Here is a 26,682-nt window from a genome sequence, read left to right as displayed (position 1 = left end):
GTGTAATATATAGTATATAATAAATAATATCACATAATATACATAAAAAATGTCATATTATTTATAATACATATTATATACATTATATATTACATATAATATATAATATATATGACTTGTATATAACACATAAAATATATTATTTACATTATAATATATAATATATGTTTTATATATAAGATATATATTATATGTATTATATATAATCTAATATATAATAGGTGAATTATATAATGATCTATAATATATATTATATTTTATGACATGTATATATTATATATAGTATATTATATATAATATATAATAGATTATATTATATTAAATTTATCATATATAAAATATATAGTATATACATAGTATATATTATATGTTAAAATATGTGATATGTCATATAATATTTAAATTATAAAATATATGATATGTAAATAATGTATTAGAGGTAATATATACCATCTTTAATAAATATAATATATGACATATATTATATAACATATTATATATAATATAATGCATGATGTATATTGTATGATACAAGGTATATAATATATATGATATACATTATAAAGTATATGCAATATATTATATGATATACTATATATATTTTATAACATATGCTATATACTATATAATGTATGATATATATTACATTGAACATATGATATATATTATTGATAATAAATGATATGTAAAATATAATATATGATATATAACATAATATATGATATATATTACATGAAATGTAAGATATATGTAATATATGATACTTTTTATATATAATATATGATACATAATACATGATACATATTATATATGATTTATGAAATATATATGTTATATATTATATATAATATTCTATTATATAAGATTATATTATATGTTATATATAAAATAACTTAATAAATCATATATATTATAATATATTACATATAACATAAAATGTATTATATATATTATATTATTAAACATAATGTATTATATTATATAATATTTTATCTAATATATGTCATATATATTATTATAATATATAATACTGTGATATATAATATATAATACGTTATATAATGTATAAAATCTAATATATAGTATATTATATATTATATAATATATATAATGTATTATATATTACGTATAATATATTACATATTATACATAATATATAATACATTATATATATTATAAAGATTTTATATTATATAATATGTTATACATATGATATTTTTCATTATATAATATATTATATATTATTATGGTATATATAATTATGTATATAATTGTAAAATTATATATAATTATGTATTATGTTATATGTAATAATTATGTATTATTACGTGCATTATATAGTATATAATAATAACATGTCATTATATATTATATTACACATATTATATATAAGGATGCAGGATGTAAAATATAATTATATATATGTTATACATATTATATAAGTTATATATATTACATTATGTAAATAATGTATATATATACACACACATATATATATACATTTGGGGGTGCCCTATTTCCCACCTCATAACTTATTTGAAGAAGTACAGCCTAGTAATGTGTGGGCTTGGGATTCAGTTTTTAAACAAAACACTGAGCCTTCAATGACCTTCCTGTACATGTAAAAGCACTCCTGACTGCCTGGCAGCAGTTGGACCTCATAATGTGGACTGTGCCTTCACCCTGGAATGTTTGTGCCCTATCACCATGGTAATGGGATTAGGGATCTCCTGCCCTTAGTCCTAAGTGCCTCTGTCTGTGCTGAGTTTTTCAAAGCTCAGAGCAGATAGAACCTTTTTTGGTTTCATTTTCCCTGATTTTGATTTTTCTCATGTGGAACCTGTGTTGCTGAATTCAAGGTATGTTCAAGCTGGCCTGTCAAATGCAAACTCTACAAATTATTAGAGGTTTCCAAATATGTTATTTAAAACATTATCTTCTGTATTTTCCATATGCAGTTATCAATATGTTTCAAGGTTAACTTTTTATTCCTCTATTTATATGTTTGATTGTTGTACCAAGCAGAGTACCGTTGAAATTTTTCTTCATTTAAAAAATATGTATCTTGGCTCAGGCCTCTAATCCCAGCACTTTGGGGGGCCAAGGCAAGAGGATCACAAAGTGAGGAGATCAAGACCATCCTGGCCAATACAGTGAAATCCTGTCTCTACTAAAACTACAAAAAATCAGCCAGGAATGGTGGCAGCTGGAGGAGTCCCAGTATGGTGTAGTCCCAGCTACCTGGGAGGCTGAGGCAGGACAATCGCTTGAACCCATGAGGCAGAGGTTGCAGTCAGCCAAGATGGTGCCAATGCACCCCAGTCTGTGCAACAGAACAAGACTCTGTATAAAAACAGTTATATATATAATATATATAATATATATGCATTATATATTATATAATATATTATATCTGTAATATATAATATATAATATGTCACAATATACATAAATATCATGTCATATTATCTATATTATATATTATATATTATATATAACATATAATGTATAATATATATTGTATGACATATATCACATATAATATATATTATTTATATTATATATAATATATAGAATATATGTTATATATTTTAACTAATATATAATGTGTATAATATAATGATCTATAAAATATATTTTATGACATGTATATTTTTATATATATTATATTATATATGATATAATATATATTATGTATATAAGATATATATTATATATATTTTACATATATATCATATATTGTATATATGATATATTCAATATATCATATAAAAAATAAAATATACTATTTATATATTATACGTTAAACAAAATATATAATATATAATATTTAAATTATACATTATATGATAAGTAAATAATATATTATAGGTAATATATACTGGCTATAATATAATATATGACATATATTATATTACATAAGATATATATAATTTAATATATGATGTCTATTGTATGATATGTGGTATATAATATGATATATAATATATATTATGTAATATATGCTATATAATATATATTTTATAACATAAGCTATATATTATATAATGTATGATATATATTACCTTGAACATATCATATATATTATTGATAATATATGATATATAATATATAGTATATCATAGATATTACAAAAAATGTAAGATATATGTAATATATGATACATATTACATATAACATGATATTTATATATCATAAATAAAATATCAATGTACACAAAACATATATTATATATTGTACATAACTTATCAAATTACACAAAATATATGTTATATAGTGTACATAAAATATCAAAGTACACAAAATAGGTATTGTACATAAAATATCAAATAAAAAATATATATGTTGTGCATAAAATATGAAAGTACACAAACTATAGGTTACATATTTTACATAAAATATCAAAGTACACAAACTATATCTTATATATTTTACATAAAATATCAAAGTACTCAAACTATATCTTATATATAGTACATAAAATACGGAAGTACTCACAATATTTCTTATATATTGTACGTAAAATATGAAAGTACACAAACCATATCTCATATATTGTAAATAAAATATCAAAGTACACAAATTATATCGTCTATATTGTACATAAAATATCAAAGTAAAGAAACTATATGTTATATATTGCACATAAAATATGACAGTACACAAACTATATCTAATTAGTTGTACATAAAATATCAAAGTACACAAGCTATAATTTATATATTGTACATAAAATATCAAAGTACACAAACTATATCTACTATATTGTACATAAAACATCAAAGTACACAAACTATATTTTATATGCTGTACATAAAATATAAAAGTACACAAAATATATCTTATATATTGTCCATAAAATAAAAAAGTACACAAAATACATCTTATATATTGTACATAAAATATCAAAGTACACAATATATATCTTATATATTCTACCTAAAATACCAAAGTACGCAAATTATATCTTACATATTGTACATAAAATATCAAACTACACAAAATGTATCTTATATATTGTACATAAAATATCAAAGTACACTATATATGATATATATGATATATAACATATAATATATATTTCTGATATATAACCCATAATATATAATATGTATAACATAAAATGTATGATATATGTAATATATGATACATATTATTATGTAATATATGATAGCATATCATACATAAAATATCAAGATACACAATATTTTTATATATTGTACATATATAAAAGTACAGAAAACATATATATTGTACATAAAATATCAAAGTAAACAAAATATATATTATATATTGTACACAAAATATCAGACTACTCAATATGTATATTTTATATTGTACATAAAATATGAATGTACACAAAAAATATATATTGTTCATAAAATATCAAAGTACACAAAATATATATTATATATTGTACACAAAATATCAAAGTACACAAAATATGTTTATATACTGTACACAAAATATCAAAGTACACTAAATATAGATTATATATGGTACATAAAATATCAAAGTAGACAAAATATATATTTTATATTTTACATAAAATATCAAAGTACACAAAAGAGATATTGTATATTGTATATAAAATATCAAAGCACACGAAATACTTGTTAAATATTGTACATAAAATATCAAAGTACACAAAATATATATTATGTATTCTACATAAAATATCAAAGAACAAAAAATATATGTTATATATTGTACATAAAATATCAAATACACAAAATATATATTATATATTGTACATAAAATATGAAAGTACACAAAATATATATTATATATTGTACATAAAATATCAAAGTACACAAAATATATATTATATATTGTACATAAAATATTAAATAACACAAATTATGTTATATATTGTAGATAAAATATGAAAGTACACAAAATATATATTATATATTGAACATAAAATATGAAAATACACAAAGTATATATTATATAGTTTACATAAAGAATCAAAAATTACCCGAAATATATATTATATATTGTACATAAACTATCAAAGTACACAAAATATATATTATGTATTTTACATAAAATATCAAAAAGTTCACAAAATATGTATTATATATTGTACATAAAATATCAAAATACACACGATATATATTATATATTTTACATAAAATATGAAATTTCACAAAATATATATTACATATAGTATTTAAAATTTAAAAATACACAAATTATATTTTATGTATTGTTCATAAAATATCAAAGTACACAAATATATATTATATACTTTGCATAAAATATAAAAATACACGATATATATTAAATATTCCACATAAAATATCAAACTTCACCAAATATATATTGTATACTGTACACAAAATGTCATAGTACACCAAATGAATATTAAATACTCTACATAAAATATCAAAATACACGAAATATATATTAAATACTGTACATAAAATATGAAAGTACAACAAATATATATTATATACTGAACTTATAATAAAAAAATACACCAAATATGTATTATATACTGTACATAAAATATCAAAGTATACAAAATATATATTATATACTGTTCATAAAATATGAAAGTAGAAAAAACATGTATTATACACTGTACTTAAAATAACAAAGTACACCAAATATGTATTATATACTGCACATAAAATATCACAGTACACCAAATATATATTAAATACTGTAGATAAAATATCAAAGTACACCAAATGAATATTATATATTGACATAAAATATCAAAGCACTCCAAATATATATTTAAGACTGTACATGAAATATCAAAGCACACCAAATGTATATTATATACTGTACATAAAATATCACAGTACACAAAATATATTTAACTTACTGCACATAAAATACCAAGGTACCCAAAATATATATTATCTACTACACATAGAATATCAAAGTACACCAAATATATCTTATATAGTGTACATAAAATATCAAAGTACACCAAATAAAAGTTTTATACTGTACATAAAATATCAAAGTATACCAAATATATATTATATACTGTACATAAAATATCAAAGTACCCCAAATATATATTATATACTGTACATGAAATATCAAATTACACCAAATGAATATTATATACTGTACATAAAATATAAAAGTTAACCAAACATATATTATATACTGTACATAAAATATCACAGTACACCAAATATATATTATATACTGCCCAGAAAATATCAAAGTACAGCTATTATATATTACATACTGTAATTAAAATGTAAAAGTACACAAATTTTATATTATATACCTACATAAAACATCAAAGTACCCCAAATATGTATTAAAAACTGTACATAAAATATCAAAGTTCACCAAATGAATATTATATACAGTTCACAAAATATCAAAGTACACCTAATTTATATTATATACTGTATATAAAATATCAAAGTACAACAAATATGTATTATACACTGTACATAAAATATCACAGTACAACAAATATATACTGCATAGAAAATATCAAAGTACACCAAATATATATTATATAGTGTAGATAAAATAACAAATTACCCAAATGTATATAATATACTTACAAAAAATATCAAAGTGCTACAAATACATATTAAAGACTGTACATAAAATATCATAGTACACCAAATGAATACTATATACTGTTTATAAAATATCAAAGTACATCTAATATATATATTATACTGTACATAAAATATCAAAGTACACCAAAAATATATTATATACTCTATATAAAATATCAAAACACACCATATATATATTATATACTGTACATAAAATATCACAGTACACCAAATATATATTATATACTGTACATAAAATATCAAGGTACACCAAATATATATTATATAATTTACCTAAAATATAAAAGTACTCCAAATGTATAATATGTACAGTACATGAAATATCAAATTACACACAATATGTATTATGTACTGTACATAAAATATAACAGTACACCCAATATATAATATACTCTACTTAAAATTTCAAAGTACTCCAAATGTATATTATATCCCATACATAAAATATCAAAGTATTACAAATATATATTTCCTACTGTACATAAAATATCAAATTACACCAAATATATATTATACACTGTACATAAAATATCAAAGTACAGCAAATATATATTATATACTGTGCTTAAAATACCAAAGTACACAAAATATATATCATGTACTGTTAATAAATCAAAATACATCAAATATATATAATATACTGTACAGAAAATATCAAAGTACACCAAATATATATTATATACAGTACATAAAATATCACAGTACACCAAACATATATAATATACTGTACATAAAATATCAAAGTACACCAAATATATATTATATACTGTACATGAAATATCCAAGCACAATAAATATATATTATATACTGTACATAAAATATCAAAGTACACTAAATATATATTATGTACATAAAATATAAAAGTACACCAAATGTGTATTATATACTGTACATAAAATACTACAGTACACCAAATATATATTATATACTGCACATAAAATGTCAAAGTACAACAAATATATATTGCATACTGTAGATAAAATATAAAAGTAGACAAATTATATATTATATACTGTACATAAAATATAAAAGTTAATCAAATATATATGATATACTGCACATGAAATATCAAAGTACACCAAATTTATTATAAACTGTACATAAAATATCAAACTACACCAAATATATATAGTATACTGTACATAAAATATCAAAGTACACCAAAGACATATGCTCTGCATGAAATATCACAGTACACCAAATATATATTATATACTGCACATAAAATATCAGAGTCCAACAAATATATACTGTAGATAAAATATCAAAGTACACCAAATATATATTATATACTTACATAAAATATCAAAATACTCCAAATATATATTAAAGACTGTAGATAAAATATCAAAATACACCAAATGAATACTATATACTGTTCATAAAATATGAAAGCACACCTAATATATATTATAGACTGAACATAAAATATCGAAGTACAACAAATATATATTATATACTGTACATAATATATCACAGTACACGAAATATATATAATATACTGTACATAAAATGTAAAAGTTCACCAAGTATATATTATATACTGTACATAAATCATCAAAGTACAATAAATATATATTATATACGGTACATAAAATACCAAAGTACACCAAATATATAGTGTATGCTGTACTTAAAATATCACAGCACACTAAATATATATTATATACTGTACATAAAATACCAAAGTACACAAAATACATATTATATAATGTTCATGAATTATCCAAGTGTACCAAATATATTTTATACTGTACATAAAATATCAAAGAATACCAAATATATATTATATACTCTACATAAAATATCAGCGTACACCAAATATATATTATATACTGTACATAAAATATCAAATTAGACCAAATGTGTATTATATGTTGCAAATAATATATCAAATTACACCAAGGAAATATTATATAGTGTACATAAAATATCACAGTGCACAAAATATATATTATATACTGCACATAAAGTATCAAAGTACACCTAATATATATTATATACTGTACATAAAATATCAAAGTACACCAAATATATACTCCACATAATATATCAAATTACAGCAAATATATATTATATACTGCACATAAAATATCAAAGTACACCAAATATATATTATATACTGTAGATAAAATATCAAAGTACAATAAATGTATATTATGTACTTACATAAAATATGAAAATACTACAAATATATATTAAAGACTGTACATAAAATATCAAAGTACACCAAATGAATACTATATGCTGCTCATAAAATATCACAGTACACCAAATATATATTACGTAACGTACATAAAATATCAAAGTACACCAAATATGTATTTTATACTGTAAATAAAATATCAATGTACGTGAAATATTTATTATATACTGTACATAAAATATAAAAGTACAGCAATTATATATTATATAAATTATATAAAAAATAAAAGCACACCAAATATATATAATATACTATACATAAAATATCAAATTCCACCAAATATATTATATACTCTACATAAAATATCAAAGTACAGCAAATATATACCATATACTCTGCATAAAATATCAAAATATACCAATATATATACTGTACATAAAGTATCAAAGTACACCAAATATATATTATACACTCCATATAAAATTTCAAAGTACACCAAATGTATATTGTATACTGTACATAAAATATCAAAGTACACCAAATATATATTATATACTGTACATAAAATATCAAGGTACAACTTATATATATTATATACTGTTCATACACCAAATATATATAATATACTGTACATAAAATATCAATGAGCACCAAATATATATTATATACTGTACATAAAACATCAAATTACACCAAATATGTTATGCACTGTAAATAAAATATGAATGTACACCAAATATATATTATTTACTGTATATAAAATATCAAAGTACACCAAATGTATATTATATAGGGTACATAAAATATCAAAATACACAAAATATCTATTATATACTGCACATAATATATAAAAGTACACCATATATATAATATACTGTACATGAAATATCAAAGTACACCAAATATATATTGTATTCTGAACATAAAATATCAAGGTACAACAAATATATGTCATATGCAGTACATAAAATATCACACTACACCAAATATATATTATATACTGTACATAAAATATCAAAGGCCACCAAATGTATATTATATACTGTACGTAAAATATCAAAGTTCACAAAATGTATATTATATACTGTACATAAAATATCAAATTACACTAAAGATATATTACATACTGTACATAAAATATAAAAGGACACCTAATATATATTATATACGGTACATAAAATGTGAAAATACACAAAATATATATTATATACTTTACATAATACATCAAAGTACACAAAATATATATTATATGCTGTACATGAAAACTAAAAGCACACCAAATATATATTATATACTGTTCATAAAATATCAAATTACACTAAATACATATTATGTTCTGAACATAAAATATATAAGTACTCCAAGTATGTATTATATACTGTACATAAAATATGAAAATACACAAAGTATAAACTATATACTGTACATAAAATATCAAAGTACACCAAGTATATATTATATACTGTACATAAAATATAAAATTACACCAAATATATATTATATACTGTACAAAAAATTCGAAAGTACACCAAATATACATGATATACTGTGTATATATATACATAAAATATCACAGTACACCAAATATATGTTATATACTGTACATAAAATATCAAAGTACAGAAAATATATATTATCTACTGTATTTAAAATATCAAAGTACACCAAATGAATATTATATAGTGTACATAATATATGAAAGTACACAAAATATATATTATATACTCTGCATAAAATATCAAACTACACCAAATATATATTATATACTGCACATAAAATATCAAATTACACCAAACGTATATTATGTACTGTATATTGTCTAAGTACAGCAAATATATATTATGTTTTGTACTTAAAATATCATATTACACCAAATATATATTATAAACTGTACATAAATTATCAAGGTACACCTAATATATTATATACTCTACACAAAATATCACAGCAAACCAAATATATATTATATAGTGTACATAAAATATCACAGTACAAAAAATGTTTTTTATATATTGTATACAAAATATCACAGTACACATAATATGTATTATATACTGTACATGATATATGAAAGTACACCAAATATATTTTATATACTGTACATAAAATGTGAAAATACACAAAATATATATTTTATACTGTACATAAAATGTGAAAGGACACCAAATGTATATTATATAATAAACAAAAAATATCAAACTTCACCAAATATTTATTATATACTGCATAAAAAATATCAAATTAAACTAAATATATATTATATACTGTACATAAAATATAAAAGAACACCAAATGTACATTATATGCTTTACATAAAATATGAAAATACACATAACATATATTATTTATTGTACATAAAATATCAAATTACACCAAATATATATTATATACTGAACATAAAATATCAAAGCACACCAAATACATATTATATACTGTGCATAAAATATGAAAGTACATTATATATACATTATATACTGAACATAAAATGTATCAGTACACCAAATATATATTATATACTGTATAAAAAATATCAAAATACCACAAATATATATTACATCCTCTACATAAAATATCTAAGGGCACCAAATGTGTATTATATACTGTACATAAGATATCAAATTTCACCAAATATATATTATATACTGCACATAAAATATGAAAACACAAAATACAGATCACATACTGTTCATAAAATATCAAAATACACCAAATATATATTATATACTGTACATAAAATATCAAAGTACACCAAATATATATAATACACTGTACAGAAAATATCAAAGTACACCGAGTATATATTATATACTGTCAATAAAATATAAAATCACACCAAATATATATCATATACTGTACATAAAATGTGAAAATACACAAAATACGTATTATATACTATACATAAAACATCAAAGTACACCAAATATATATTATATGCCGTACATAAAATATCTAAGCACACCAAATATATATTTTGTACTGTACATAAAATATGAAATTACACTAAATAAATATGATAAACCATACATAAAATGTAAAAGTACACGAAATACATGTTATATACTGTACATAAAATATGAAAATATACAAAATATATATTATATACTGTACATAAAAAATCAAAGTACACCGAATACATTTTATATACTGTACATAAAATATCAAAGTACACCAAATATACATTATATACTGTACATAAAGTATCAAAGTACACCAAATATATATTATATACTGCACATTCAATATGACAGTACACCAAGTATATATTATATACTGTACATAAAATATCACAATACACCATATATAATATACTGTACATAAAATATCAAAATACCCCGAATATATATTATATACTGTACATAAAATATCAAAGTACTCCAAATATATATTATATACCATACATGAAATATCCAATTACATTAAATATATATATATACTGTACATAAAATATAGAAGTACACCAAATATATATTATGCACTGTGAATAAAATATGAAAATACACAAAATATATACCACATACTGTACATAAATTATCAAACTACACCAAATATATATTATATACTGTACATAAAGTATCAAAGTACACCAAATATATAATATACACTGTACATAAAATATAAAATCACACCAAATATATATTATATAATGTACATAAAATGTGAAAATACACAAAATACGTATTATATACTGTAAATAAAATATCAAATTACACCAAATATATATTATATGCTGTACATAAAATATCAAAGCACACCAAATATATATTATGTACTGTACATAAAATATGAAATTACACAAAATAGATATTATATACCCTACATAAAATATAACACTACACCAAACAGATATTATATACTGTATATAAAATACGAAAATATACAAACTGTGTATTATATTCTGTACATAAAATATCAGCATACACCAAGTAAATTTTATATACTGTACATAAAATATCAAAGTACACCAATTATATATTATATACTGTACATAATATATCAAAGTACACCAAATATACATTATATACTGTACATACAATGTCACAGTACAGCAAGTATTATATACTGTACATAAAATATAAAATACGCCAAATATATACTATATACCGTACTTAAAATATCACAATACCCCAAATACATATCATGTACTCTACATAAAATATAAAATCACACCAAATATATGTTATATACTGAATATAAAATATCAATTTACACTACATACATATTATTTACTGTACATAAAAAACAAAAGTACATCAAATATATATTATATACTGTACATAGAATATCACAATACACCATATATAATATACTGTACATAAAATATCAAAAGACACCAAATATCAATTATATACTGTACATATAATATAAAATCAAACCCAATATATATTACATACTGTACATAAAATATCAAAGCACACCAGTTATACATTATATAGTGTACATAAAATATCACAGTACTCCAAACATATATTATAGACTCTACATATAATATCACAATACACCTCATATATAATATATACGGTACATAAAATATCTAAATACCCCCCATATATATTATATACTGTACATAAAATATGAAAGTACACAAAATATATATTATATACTTTACTTAAAATATCAAAGTACACCAAATATATATAATATACAGAACATAAAATATCAAAGTACACCAAATATACACAGTACACTGTACCTAAAATATCACAGTACACCAAATATATGTTATATACTGTATGTAAAATACCACAATACACCATATATATTATATAGTGTACATAAAATATAAAAATACCCGAAATATATATTATATACTATACATAAAATATCAAATTACACTAAATAAATATTATATACTGTACATAAAATATAAAAGTTCAGCAAATATATATTATATACTGTGAGTAAAATATGAAAATATATCATATATATATTATATACTGTACGTAAAGTATGAAAGTACACCAAATATATATTATATGTTCTACATAAAATATCAAAGCACACTAAATATATATTATATACCATACAAAAAATATCAAAGTACACCAAATATACATTATATACTGAACAAAAAATATCACAGTACACCAAATATACGCAATATACAGTACATTATATCAAAGTACACAAATATATATTATATACTGTACATAAAATCTCAAATTAAACAAAATATATATTAAATACTGTACATAAAATATCAAAGTACATCAAATAAATATTATATCCTGTACATAAAATTTCAAATTAAACTAAATACATATTTCATACGATACATAAAATATAAAAGTACACCAAATTCATATTACATACTGTACATAAAATGTGAAAATACACTAAATACGTATTATATACAGTACATAAAATATCAGAGTACACCAAATATGTATTATATACTGCACATAAAATATCACAATGCACCATATATATTATATACTCTACATAGAATGTCAAAATACCCCAAATGCATATTATATACTATACATAAAATATCAAACTACACCAAATATATATCATATACTGTACATAAAATATCAAAGCACCCTAAATATATATTACATACTGTGCATAAAATATCAAATTACACTAAATAAATATTATATACTATACATAAAATATAAAAGTACACCAAATATATCTTATATACTGTACATAAAATATGAAAATATACAAAATATATATAATATAAAGTACATAAAATAGCAAAGTACACCAAATATATATCATATACTGTACATAAAATATCAAAATACATCAAATATAAATTATATACTGTACATATTATATAAATTCCAACCAATATGTACTACATACTTTAAATAAAATATCAAATTACACTAAATACATATTATATACTGTACATAAAATATAAATTACACCAAATATATATTATATACTGTACATAAAATATGAAAATACACAAAATACATACCACACACTGTACATAAAATATCAAAGTACACCAAATATATATTATATACCGTACAAAAAATAACAAATTAAACTAATTATATATTATATACTGTACAAAAAATATAAAAGTACAGCGTATATATATTATATACTATACATAAAATGTGAAAATACACAAAATTCGTATTATATACTGTACATAATATATCAAAGTACACCAAATATATATTATATGCTGTACATAAAATACCAAAGCACACCAAATATATATTATGTACCATATATAAAATATGAAATTACAATAAATATTATATACCTTACATGAAATATAAAAGTACACCAAATATATATTATATACTGCACATAAAAAATGAAAATATACAAGATATATATTATATACTGTACATAAAATATCACAGTACACCAAATATGTTTTATGTACTCTATATAAAGTATCAAAGTACACTAAATATATATTATATACTGTATATAAAATATCAAAGTACACCAAATATACATTATATACTGTACATACAATATCACAGTACATCAAGTAAATATTATATACTGCACACAAAATATAAAAGTACACCAAATATATATTATATACCTTACATAAAATATTAAAATACCCCAAATACATATTATATCCGGTACATAAAATATCAAAGGGCACCAAATATGTATTATATACTGTATATGATATCGAATTTCAACAAATATATATTATATACTGCACATAAAATATCACTATACACCATATAGATTATACACTGCACATAAAATATCAAAATACCCAAAATACATATTATATACTGTACATAAAATATGAAACTACACCAAATATATATTATATACTGTACATAAAATATCAAAGTGCAGGAATCATTTTATACCCTGTACATAAACTATCAAAGTACACCAAATATATATTATAAACTGTAAATAAAATAACAAACTACACCATATATACATTATGTACTGTACTTGCAATATCACAGTACACCAAGTATGTATTATATACTCTACATAAAATATAAAGGTACACCAATTATACATTATATACTCCACGAAAAATATTACAGTACACCAAATACATATCATATACTGTACAAAATATCACAATACACCATATATATTGCATATTGTACATAAAATATCAAAATACCCCGAACATATATTATATACTGTACATAAAATATCCAAGTACACCACATATATGTTATATACTGTACATAAAATATCAAATTACACAAAATATATATTATATACTGTACAAAAAATATAAGATTACTCCAAATATATATTATACACTGTGCATAAAATATGAAAATACACAAAATATATATCACATACTGTACATAAGTCATCAAATTACACCAAATATTTATTGTATACTGTACATAAAATATCAAAGTACACCAAATATATATTATAAACGGTACATAAAATATAAAATCACACCAAATATATATTATGTACTGTATATAAAATGTGAAAATACACAAAATACGTATACTATACTATACATAAGCTATTAAAATACCACAAATATATATTAGATACTGTACATAAAATATCAAAGGGCACCAAATGTATATTATGTACTCTACATAATATATCAACGTTCACCAAATATATATTATATACTATACATAAAATATCAAATTACACTAAATATATATTATATACTGTACATAAGACATCAAATTACACTAAATAAATATTATATACCATACATAAAATATAAAAGTACACCAAATATATATTATATACTGTACATAAAATATGAAAATATACAAAATATATATGGTACTTAAATATCAATGTTCACCAAATATAATTTATATACTATACATAAAATATCAATGTACAGCAAATATATATTATATACTGTACATAAAATATCAAAGTACACGAAACATACATTACATATTGTACATACAATATCACAGTACACCAAGTATATATTATATACTACACATAAAATATAAAAGTACACCAAATATATAATATATACCATACAAAAAATATCAAAATACCCCAAATATATATTGTATACTGAACATAAAATATAAAATCATATCAAATATATATTATATACTGAACATAAAATATCAGTTTACAGTAAATACATATTATATACTGTACGTAAAATATCAAAGTACACCAAATATATATTATCTACTGTACATAAAATATCAAACTGCACCAAATATATATTATATACTGTTCATAAAATATAAAATCACACCAAATATATATTATATACTGTACATAAAATACGAAATTACACTAAATACGTACTATATACTGCAAATAAAATATAAAAGTATGTGAAATATATATTATATGCTGTAAATAAAAGATGAAAATGCACAGAACACATATCACATACTGTATATAAAATATCAAAGCACACCAAATATATATTATATGCTGTACTTAAGATATCAAATTACACTAAATAAATATTATATACCGTACATAAAATATAAAAGTACATCAAATATATATTCTTCACTGTACATAAAATGTGAAAGTACACAAAATATATATTATATACTGTACATAAAATATCAAAATAACACAAATATTTATTATATACTGTACATAAAATATCAAACGGCACCAAATGTATATTATATACTCTACATAAGATATCAAAGTTTACCTAATATATATTATATACTGTACATAAAATATCTAATTATACTAAATATATATTATATACTGTACATAAGATATAAAATTACACTAAATAAATATTATATACCGTACATAAAATATAAAAGTACTACAAATATATATTATATACTGTACATAAAATGTGAAAGTACACAAAATATATATTATATACTGTACATAAAATATCAAAGTACGCCAAATATATATTATATACTGTACATAAAATATCAAAGTACACCTATTATACATTATATACTCGACATAAAATATTATAGTACACCAAATATATATTTTATACTGTACATAAAATATCACAATACACCATAGATAATATACAGTACATGAAATATCAAAATACCCCGAATATATATTACATACTGTACATAAAATATCAAAGTACACCAAATATATATTATATTCTGTACATAACATATCCAATTACGCTAAATATATATTATATACTGTACATAAAATATAAAAGTACACCAAATATATATGATACACTGCGCATAAAATATGAAAATACAGAAAATATACACATACTGTACATAAATTATCAATGTACACCAAATATATATTATATACTGTACATAAAATATCAAAGTACACCAAACATATGTTATATACGGTACATAAAATATAAAATCACACCAAATATATATTATATACTGTACATAAAATTTGAAAATACACAAAATACGCGTAATACACTGTACATAAAATATCAAAGTACACCAAGTATATATTATATGCTGTACATAATATATCAAAGCACACCAAATGTATATTATGTACTGTATGTAAAATATGAAATCACACGAAATAAATATTATATACCATACATAAAATATAACAGTGCACCAAATATATATTATATACTGTACATAAAATATGAAAATATACAAAATATGTATTATGTTCTCTACATAAAATATCAACGTGCACCAGGTATATTTTATATACTGTACATAAAATATCAAAGTACACCAAATATATATTATATACTGTACATAAAATATCAAAGTACAGCAAATATGCATTATATACTGTACGTACAATATCACAGTACAGCAAGTATCTATTTTATACTGTACATTATATATACAATACAACAAATATATATTATATACCGTACTTAAAATCTCAAAATACCCCAAATATATATCATATACTGTACATAAAATATAAAATCACACCAAGTACACACTATATACTGAACTTAAAATATCAATTTACACTAAATACATATTCAATACTGTACATAAAATATAAACGTACACCAAATATATATTATATACTGTATATAAAATATGAAAATACACAAAACACATATCACATACTGTACATAAAATATCGAAGCACACCAAATATATATTATATACTGTACATAACATATCAAATTAGACTAAATAAATATTATATACCATACATAATATATAAAAGTACAACAAATATATATAATATACTGTACATAAAATGTGAAAGTAAACAAAATATATATTATACACAGTACATAAAATATCAAAGCACACTAAATATATATTACATACTGTACATAAAATGAGGCGGTGGCAACATTTAAAGGGGACGCAGCCTATCTGTCAGGAGTGGAGCGCAAGTCGGCTCAGCCAATGCGCATGCGCGAGGCGCCAACGGTTTCTGCGGTCACCGTGGTTCCCACGGTTGTCTTAGAAACCAGTCCCCGAGGCTTGGCAGAGCAGGAGCCCTCCGTGGCAGTGCTTGGGTGTGGAGGCTCTGAGGCTCCGGCCTCATCTCTCCTCGGGGTCGAAGGGAACGTTTGCGGATGCCAGGAGACGCAAAGGGCCGACCATGATGATGAAACCCCAGGCAGAGTCGGGGGAAGCAGCACGGGATCCCAGCCTCAGGCCTGCACGGACGGTGTTGGTTGGGGTGAGTCGCCCCAAAAGTCGTGCCGCCGTCCGTGATCTCGAGGACGGGTCAGCCTGCGTGCCCCTGGGCTTCTATCTCACCCGAGGGTCGTTCTCCTCCAGAGCAGAACCCTGCCACCTCAGGGGTCGCCTGGGGCTGTGTGTTTCCATGCCTCTGCTGTATGACCCTGTGTGTGTGTGTGTGTGTCTGTGTGTGTGCCTCCCATTCTCTCTTCTCCCTCTGTCTCTCAGTCTCTGTGTGTTTCTTTCCCACTCTCTGTGGGTTTGTGCCAGCCGAAGTTGCGTCAGGGCTACCAGGTCGGTGGAGGATTGGGGGTGTCGCGAGTTTTGCAGAAACCTATTTGCTCCTCTGGTAGGCGTTTGAAAACGTGGCTTGGGTCAGGCACAGGCGGCCCCTCCACGCCCCGGGTCCCAGGTGTTCTTCGATTTTCCCTGGCATTGATGGAGAGGTAACCCGTTTCCCCCTTCCACCGGCACATGCCTGGACCCGACCCTTTGGTTTGCCGTCGCCCCGTATGCCTCCGGTGGCACACATTATCAGCAACTGCTGTGGGATTGGCCAGTGCCACGCGTGGTCGCATGGTCTCCCCCTCGGATTCGCCTCTGTTCTTCTTTGCAGGTGTCCTGTAAAGCGCGGTCGGCTTTCCGGAACCCCAGGGCTTTTGCAAGCGGGGCAGGCCACTTGTCTTTCAAAGGAAGAGCGAGGCACACGGCTGATGCATCAGTGAATTTACAGCCGACACTAGGCCTTGAGACTTATGGTTTCATTCTGTGTTGCAGCGAGGCACTGCCTGCCTGACCAGAAGTGGTGAGCCCATCCTATCACACTCGGAGGGGCCCAAAATCGGATCTCAACGGGAGTACATACAATATCACAGTACACCAAGTATATATTATATACTGTACATAAAATATCAAAGCACACCAATTATACATTAAATACTGCACATAAAATATCACAGTACACCAAATATATATAATATACTGTACATAAAATATCACAATACACCGTATATATTTTATACTGTACATAAAATATCAAAATACCCCAAATATATATTATAAACCGTACATAAAATACCAAAGTACACCAAATATATAATATATACTGTACATAAAATATCAAAGTACACCAAATATACATTATATACTGTACATACTATATCACAGAACACCAAGTATATATTATATACTGCACACAAAATATAAAAGTACACTAAATATATATTATATACCGTACATAAAATATCAAAATAACCCTAACATATATTATATCCTGGCATAAAATATCAAAGGGCACCAAATGTATATTATATACTGTACATAAGATATCAAATTTTACCAGATATAAATTATATACTGTACAAAAAATATCAAATTATACTAAATATATATTATATACTGTACATAAAATATCAAATTACACTAAATACTTATTATATACTGTACATAAAATATAAAATTACACCAAATATATATTATATGCTATACATAAAATATGAAAATACACAAAATACATATCACATACTGTACATAAAATATCAAAATACACCGAATATATATTATATACTGTACATAAAATATCAAAGTACACCAAGTATACATTATATACTGCACATAAAATAGCACAGTACAGCAAATATGTATTATATACTGTACATAAAATATCACAATACACCATATATATTATATACTGTACATAAAATATCAAAATACCCCAAATATATATTATATACTGTACAAAAAATATCAAAGTACACCAAATATATATTATATACTGTACATAAAACATCAAATTACGCAAAATTCATACTATATACTGTACATAAAATATAAAATACACCAAATATATATTATACACTGTGCAAAAAATATGAAAATACACAAAATATTTATCACATACTGTACATAAATTATAAAAGTACACCAAATATATATTTTATACTGTAAATAAAATGTCAATTTAAACTAAATATATATTATACACTGTACATAAAATATAAAATTACCCCAAATATATATTTTATACTGTACATAAAATGTGAAAATACACAAAATACGTATTATATACAGTACATAATATATTAAAGTACACCAAATATGTATTATATACTGTACATAAAATATCAAAGCACTCTAAATATATATTACATACTGTACATAAAATATCAAATTACCCTAAATATTATATACTGTACATAAAATATAAAAGTACACGAAATATATCTTATATACTGTACATGAAATATGAAAATATACAAAATATATATTATATAATATACATAAAATATCAAAGTACACCAAATATATATTATATACTGTACATAAAATATCAAAATACACCAAGTATAAATTATATACTGTACATATAATATAAAATGACACCCAATTTATTTTACATACTGTACATAAAATATCAATCTACACTGAATGCATATTTTATACCGTACATAAAATATAAAAGTACACCAAATTTATATTATATACTGTAAATAACATGTGAAAATACACAAAATACATATCACACACTGTACATAAGATATCAAAGTACAGCAAATATATATTATATACTGTACAAAAAATATCAAATTAAACTAAATATACATTATATACTGTACGTAAAATATAAAATTACACCAAATATATATTATATACTGTACATAAAATGTGAAAATACACAAAATACGTATTATATACTGTACATAAAATATAAAAGTACACCAAATATATATTATATGCTGTACATAAAATACCAAAGCACGCCAAATATATATTATGTACTGTATATAAAATATGAAATTACACTAAATAAATATTATATACCATACATAAAATATAAAAGTACACCAAATATATATTATATAGTGTACATGAAACATGAAAATATGCAAAATATATATTATATACTGTACATAAAATATCAAAGTACACCAAATACATTTAAAGGGGACGCAGCCTGTCTGTCAGGAGTGGAGCTCGAGTCGGCTCAGCAAATGCGCATGCGCGAGGCGCCAACGGTTTCTGCGGTCACCGTGGTTCCCACGGTTGTCTTAGAAACCAGTCCCCGAGGCTTGGCAGAGCAGGAGCCCTCCGTGGCAGTGCTTGGGTGTGGAGGCTCTGAGGCTCCGGCCTCATCTCTCCTCGGGGTCGAAGGGAACGTTTGCGGATGCCAGGAGACGCAAAGGGCCGACCATGATGATGAAACCCCAGGCAGAGTCGGGGGAAGCAGCACGGGATCCCAGCCTCAGGCCTGCACGGACGGTGTTGGTTGGGGTGAGTCGCCCCAAAAGTCGTGCCGCCGTCCGTGATCTCGAGGACGGGTCAGCCTGCGTGCCCCTGGGCTTCTCTCTCACCCGAGGGTCGTTCTCCTCCAGAGCAGAACCCTGCCGCCTCAGGGGTCGCCTGGGGCTGTGTGTTTCAATGCCTCTGCTGTATGACCCTGTGTGTGTGTGTGTGTGTGTGTCTGTGTGTGTGCCTCCCATTCTCTCTTCTCCCTCTGTCTCTCAGTCTCTGTGTGTTTCTTTCCCACTCTCTGTGGGTTTGTGCCAGCCGAAGTTGCGTCAGGGCTACCAGGTCGGTGGAGGATTAGGGGTGTCGCGAGTTTTGCAGAAACCTATTTGCTCCTCTGGTAGGCGTTTGAAAACGTGGCTTGGGTCAGGCACAGGCGGCCCCTCCACGCCCCGGGTCCCAGGTGTTCTTCGATTTTCCCTGGCATTGATGGAGAGGTAACCCGTTTCCCCCTTCCACCGGCACATGCCTGGAACCGACCCTTTGGTTTGCCGTCGCCCCGTATGCCTCCGGTGGCACACATTATCAGCAACTGCTGTGGGACTGGCCAGTGCCACGCGTGGTCGCATGGTCTCCCCCTCGGATTCGCCTCTGTTCTTCTTTGCAGGTGTCCTGTAAAGCGCGGTCGGCTTTCCGGAACCCCAGGGCTTTTGCAAGCGGGGCAGGCCACTTGTCTTTCAAAGGAAGAGGGAGGCACACGGCTGATGCATCAGTGAATTTACAGCCGACACTAGGCCTTGAGACTTATGGTTTCATTCTGTGTTGCAGCGAGGCACTGCCTGCCTGACCAGAAGTGGTGAGCCCATCCTATCTCACTCGGAGGGGTCCAAAATCGGATCTCAACGGGAGTACATACAATATCACAGTACACCAAGTATATATTATATACTGTACATAAAATATCAAAGTACACCAATTATACATTAAATACTGCACATAAAATATCACAGTACACCAAGTATATATAATATACTGTACATAAAATATCACAATACCCCGTATATAGTATATACTGTACATAAAATATTAAAATACCCCAAATATATATTATAAACCGTACAAAAAATACCAAAGTACACCAAATATATAATATATACTGTACATAAAATATCAAAGTACACCAAATATATATTATATACTGTACATAAAATATCAAAGTACACCAAATATACATTATATACTGTACATACTATATCACAGAACACCAAGTATATATTATATACTGCACATAAAATATAAAAGTACACTAAACATATATTATATACCGTACATTAAATATCAAAATACCCCTAATATATATTATATCCTGGCATAAAATATCAAAGGGCACCAAACGTATATTATATACTGTACATACGATATCAAATTTCACCAGATATACATTATATACTGTACAAACAATATCAAATTATACTAAATATATATTATATACTGTACATAAAATATCAAGTTACACTAAATACTTATTATATACTGTATATAAAATATAAAATTACAGCAAATATATATTATATACTATACATAAAATAGGAAAATACACAAAATACATATCACATACTGTACATAAAATATCAAACTACACCGAATATATATTATATACTGTACATAAAATATCAAAGTACACCAAGTATACATTATATATTGCACATAAAATAGCACAGTACACCAAATATGTATTATATACTGTACATAAAATATCACAGTACACCATATATATTATATACTGTACATAAAATATCAAAATACCCCAAATGTATATTATATACTGTACATAAAATATCAAAGTACACCAAATATATATTATATACTGTACATAAAACATCAAATTACGCTAAATACATACTATATACTGTACATGAAATATAAAAGTACACCAAATATATATTATACACTGTGCATAAAATATGAAAATACACAAAATATATATCACATACTGTACATAAATTATCAAAGTACACCAAATATATATTATATACTGTAAATAAAATATCAATTTAAACTAAATATATATTATACACTGTACGTAAAATAGAAAAGTACACCAAATATATATTTTATAGTATACATAAAACGTGAAAATACACAAAATACGTACTATATACAGTACATAATATATTAAAGTACACCAAATATGTATTATATACTGTACATAAAATATCAAAGCACTCTAATTATATACTACATACTGTACAAAAAATATCAAATTACCCTAAATATTATATACTATACATAAAATATAAAAGTACACGAAATATATCTTATATACTGTACATGAAATATGAAAATATGCAAAATATATATTATATAACGTACATAAAATATCAAAGTACACCAAATATATATCATATACTGTACATAAAATATCAAAATACACCAAGTATAAATTATATACTGTACATATAATATAAAATGACACCCAATTTACTTTACATACTGTACATAAAATATCAAACTACACTGAATGCTTATTTTATACTGTACATAAAATATAAAAATACACCAAATATATATTATATACTGTACATAACATGTGAAAATACACAAAATACATATCACACACTGTACATAAGATATCAAATTACAGCAAATATATATTATATACTGTACAAAAAATATCAAATTAAACTAAATATACATTATATACTGTACATAAAATATAAAATTACACCAAATATATATTATATACTGTACATAAAATGTGAAAATACACAAAATACGTATTATATACTGTACATAAAAAATAAAAGTACACCAAATATATATTATATGCTGTACATAAAATACCAAAGCACGCCAAATATATATTATGTACTGTATATAAAATATGAAATTACACTAAATAAATATTATATACCATACATAAAATATAAAAGTACACCAAATATATATTATGTAGTGTACATGAAACATGAAAATATACAAAATATATATTATATACTGTACATAAAATATCAAAATACACCAAGTACAAATTATATACTGTACATATAATATAAAATGACACCCAATTTATTTTACATACTGTACATAAAATATCAAACTACACTGAATACATATTTTATACAGTACATAAAATATAAAAATACACCAAATATATATTATATACTGTACATAACATGTGAAAATACACAAAATACATATCACACACTGTACATAAGATATCAAAGTACAGCAAATATATATTATATACTGTACAAAAAATATCAAATTAAACTAAATATACATTATATACTGTACATAAAATATAAAAGTGCACAAAATATATATTATATGCTGTACATAAAATACCAAAGCACACCAAGTATATATTATGTACTGTATATAAAATATGAAATTACACTAAATAAATATTATATACCATACATAAAATATAAAAGTACACCAAATATATATTATATAGTGTACATGAAACATGAAAATATACGAAATATATATTATATACTGTACATAAAATATCAAAGTACACCAAATACATTTAAAGGGGACGCAGCCTGTCAGGAGTGGAGCTCGAGTCGGCTCAGCAAATGCGCATGCGCGAGGCGCCAACGGTTTCTGCGGTCACCGTGGTTCCCACGGTTGTCTTAGAAACCAGTCCCCGAGGCTTGGCAGAGCAGGAGCCCTCCGTGGCAGTGCTTGGGTGTGGAGGCTCTGAGGCTCCGGCCTCATCTCTCCTCGGGGTCGAAGGGAACGTTTGCGGATGCCAGGAGACGCAAAGGGCCGACCATGATGATGAAACCCCAGGCAGAGTCGGGGGAAGCAGCACAGGATCCCAGCCTCAGGCCTGCACGGACGGTGTTGGTTGGGGTGAGTCGCCCCAAAAGTCGTACTGCCGTCCGTGATCTCGAGGACGGGTCAGCCTGCGTGCCCCTGGGCTTCTCTCTCACCCGAGGGTCGTTCTCCTCCAGAGCAGAACCCTGTCACCTCAGGGGTCGCCTGGGGCTGTGTGTTTCCATGCCTCTGCTGTATGACCCTGTGTGTGTGTGTGTGTGTCTGTGTGTGTGCCTCCCATTCTCTCTTCTCTCTCTGTCTCTCAGTCTCTGTGTATTTCTTTCCCACTCTCTGTGGGTTTGTGCCAGCCGAAGTTGCGTCAGGGCTACCAGGTCGGTGGAGGATTGGGGGTGTCGCGAGTTTTGCAGAAACCTATTTGCTCCTCTGGTAGGCGTTTGAAAA

Source organism: Gorilla gorilla, chromosome 17 (assembly GCF_029281585.2).
Source record: "Gorilla gorilla gorilla isolate KB3781 chromosome 17, NHGRI_mGorGor1-v2.1_pri, whole genome shotgun sequence".
NCBI lineage: Eukaryota > Metazoa > Chordata > Mammalia > Primates > Hominidae > Gorilla > Gorilla gorilla.
Note: the sequence above shows the minus strand (reverse complement) of the source record.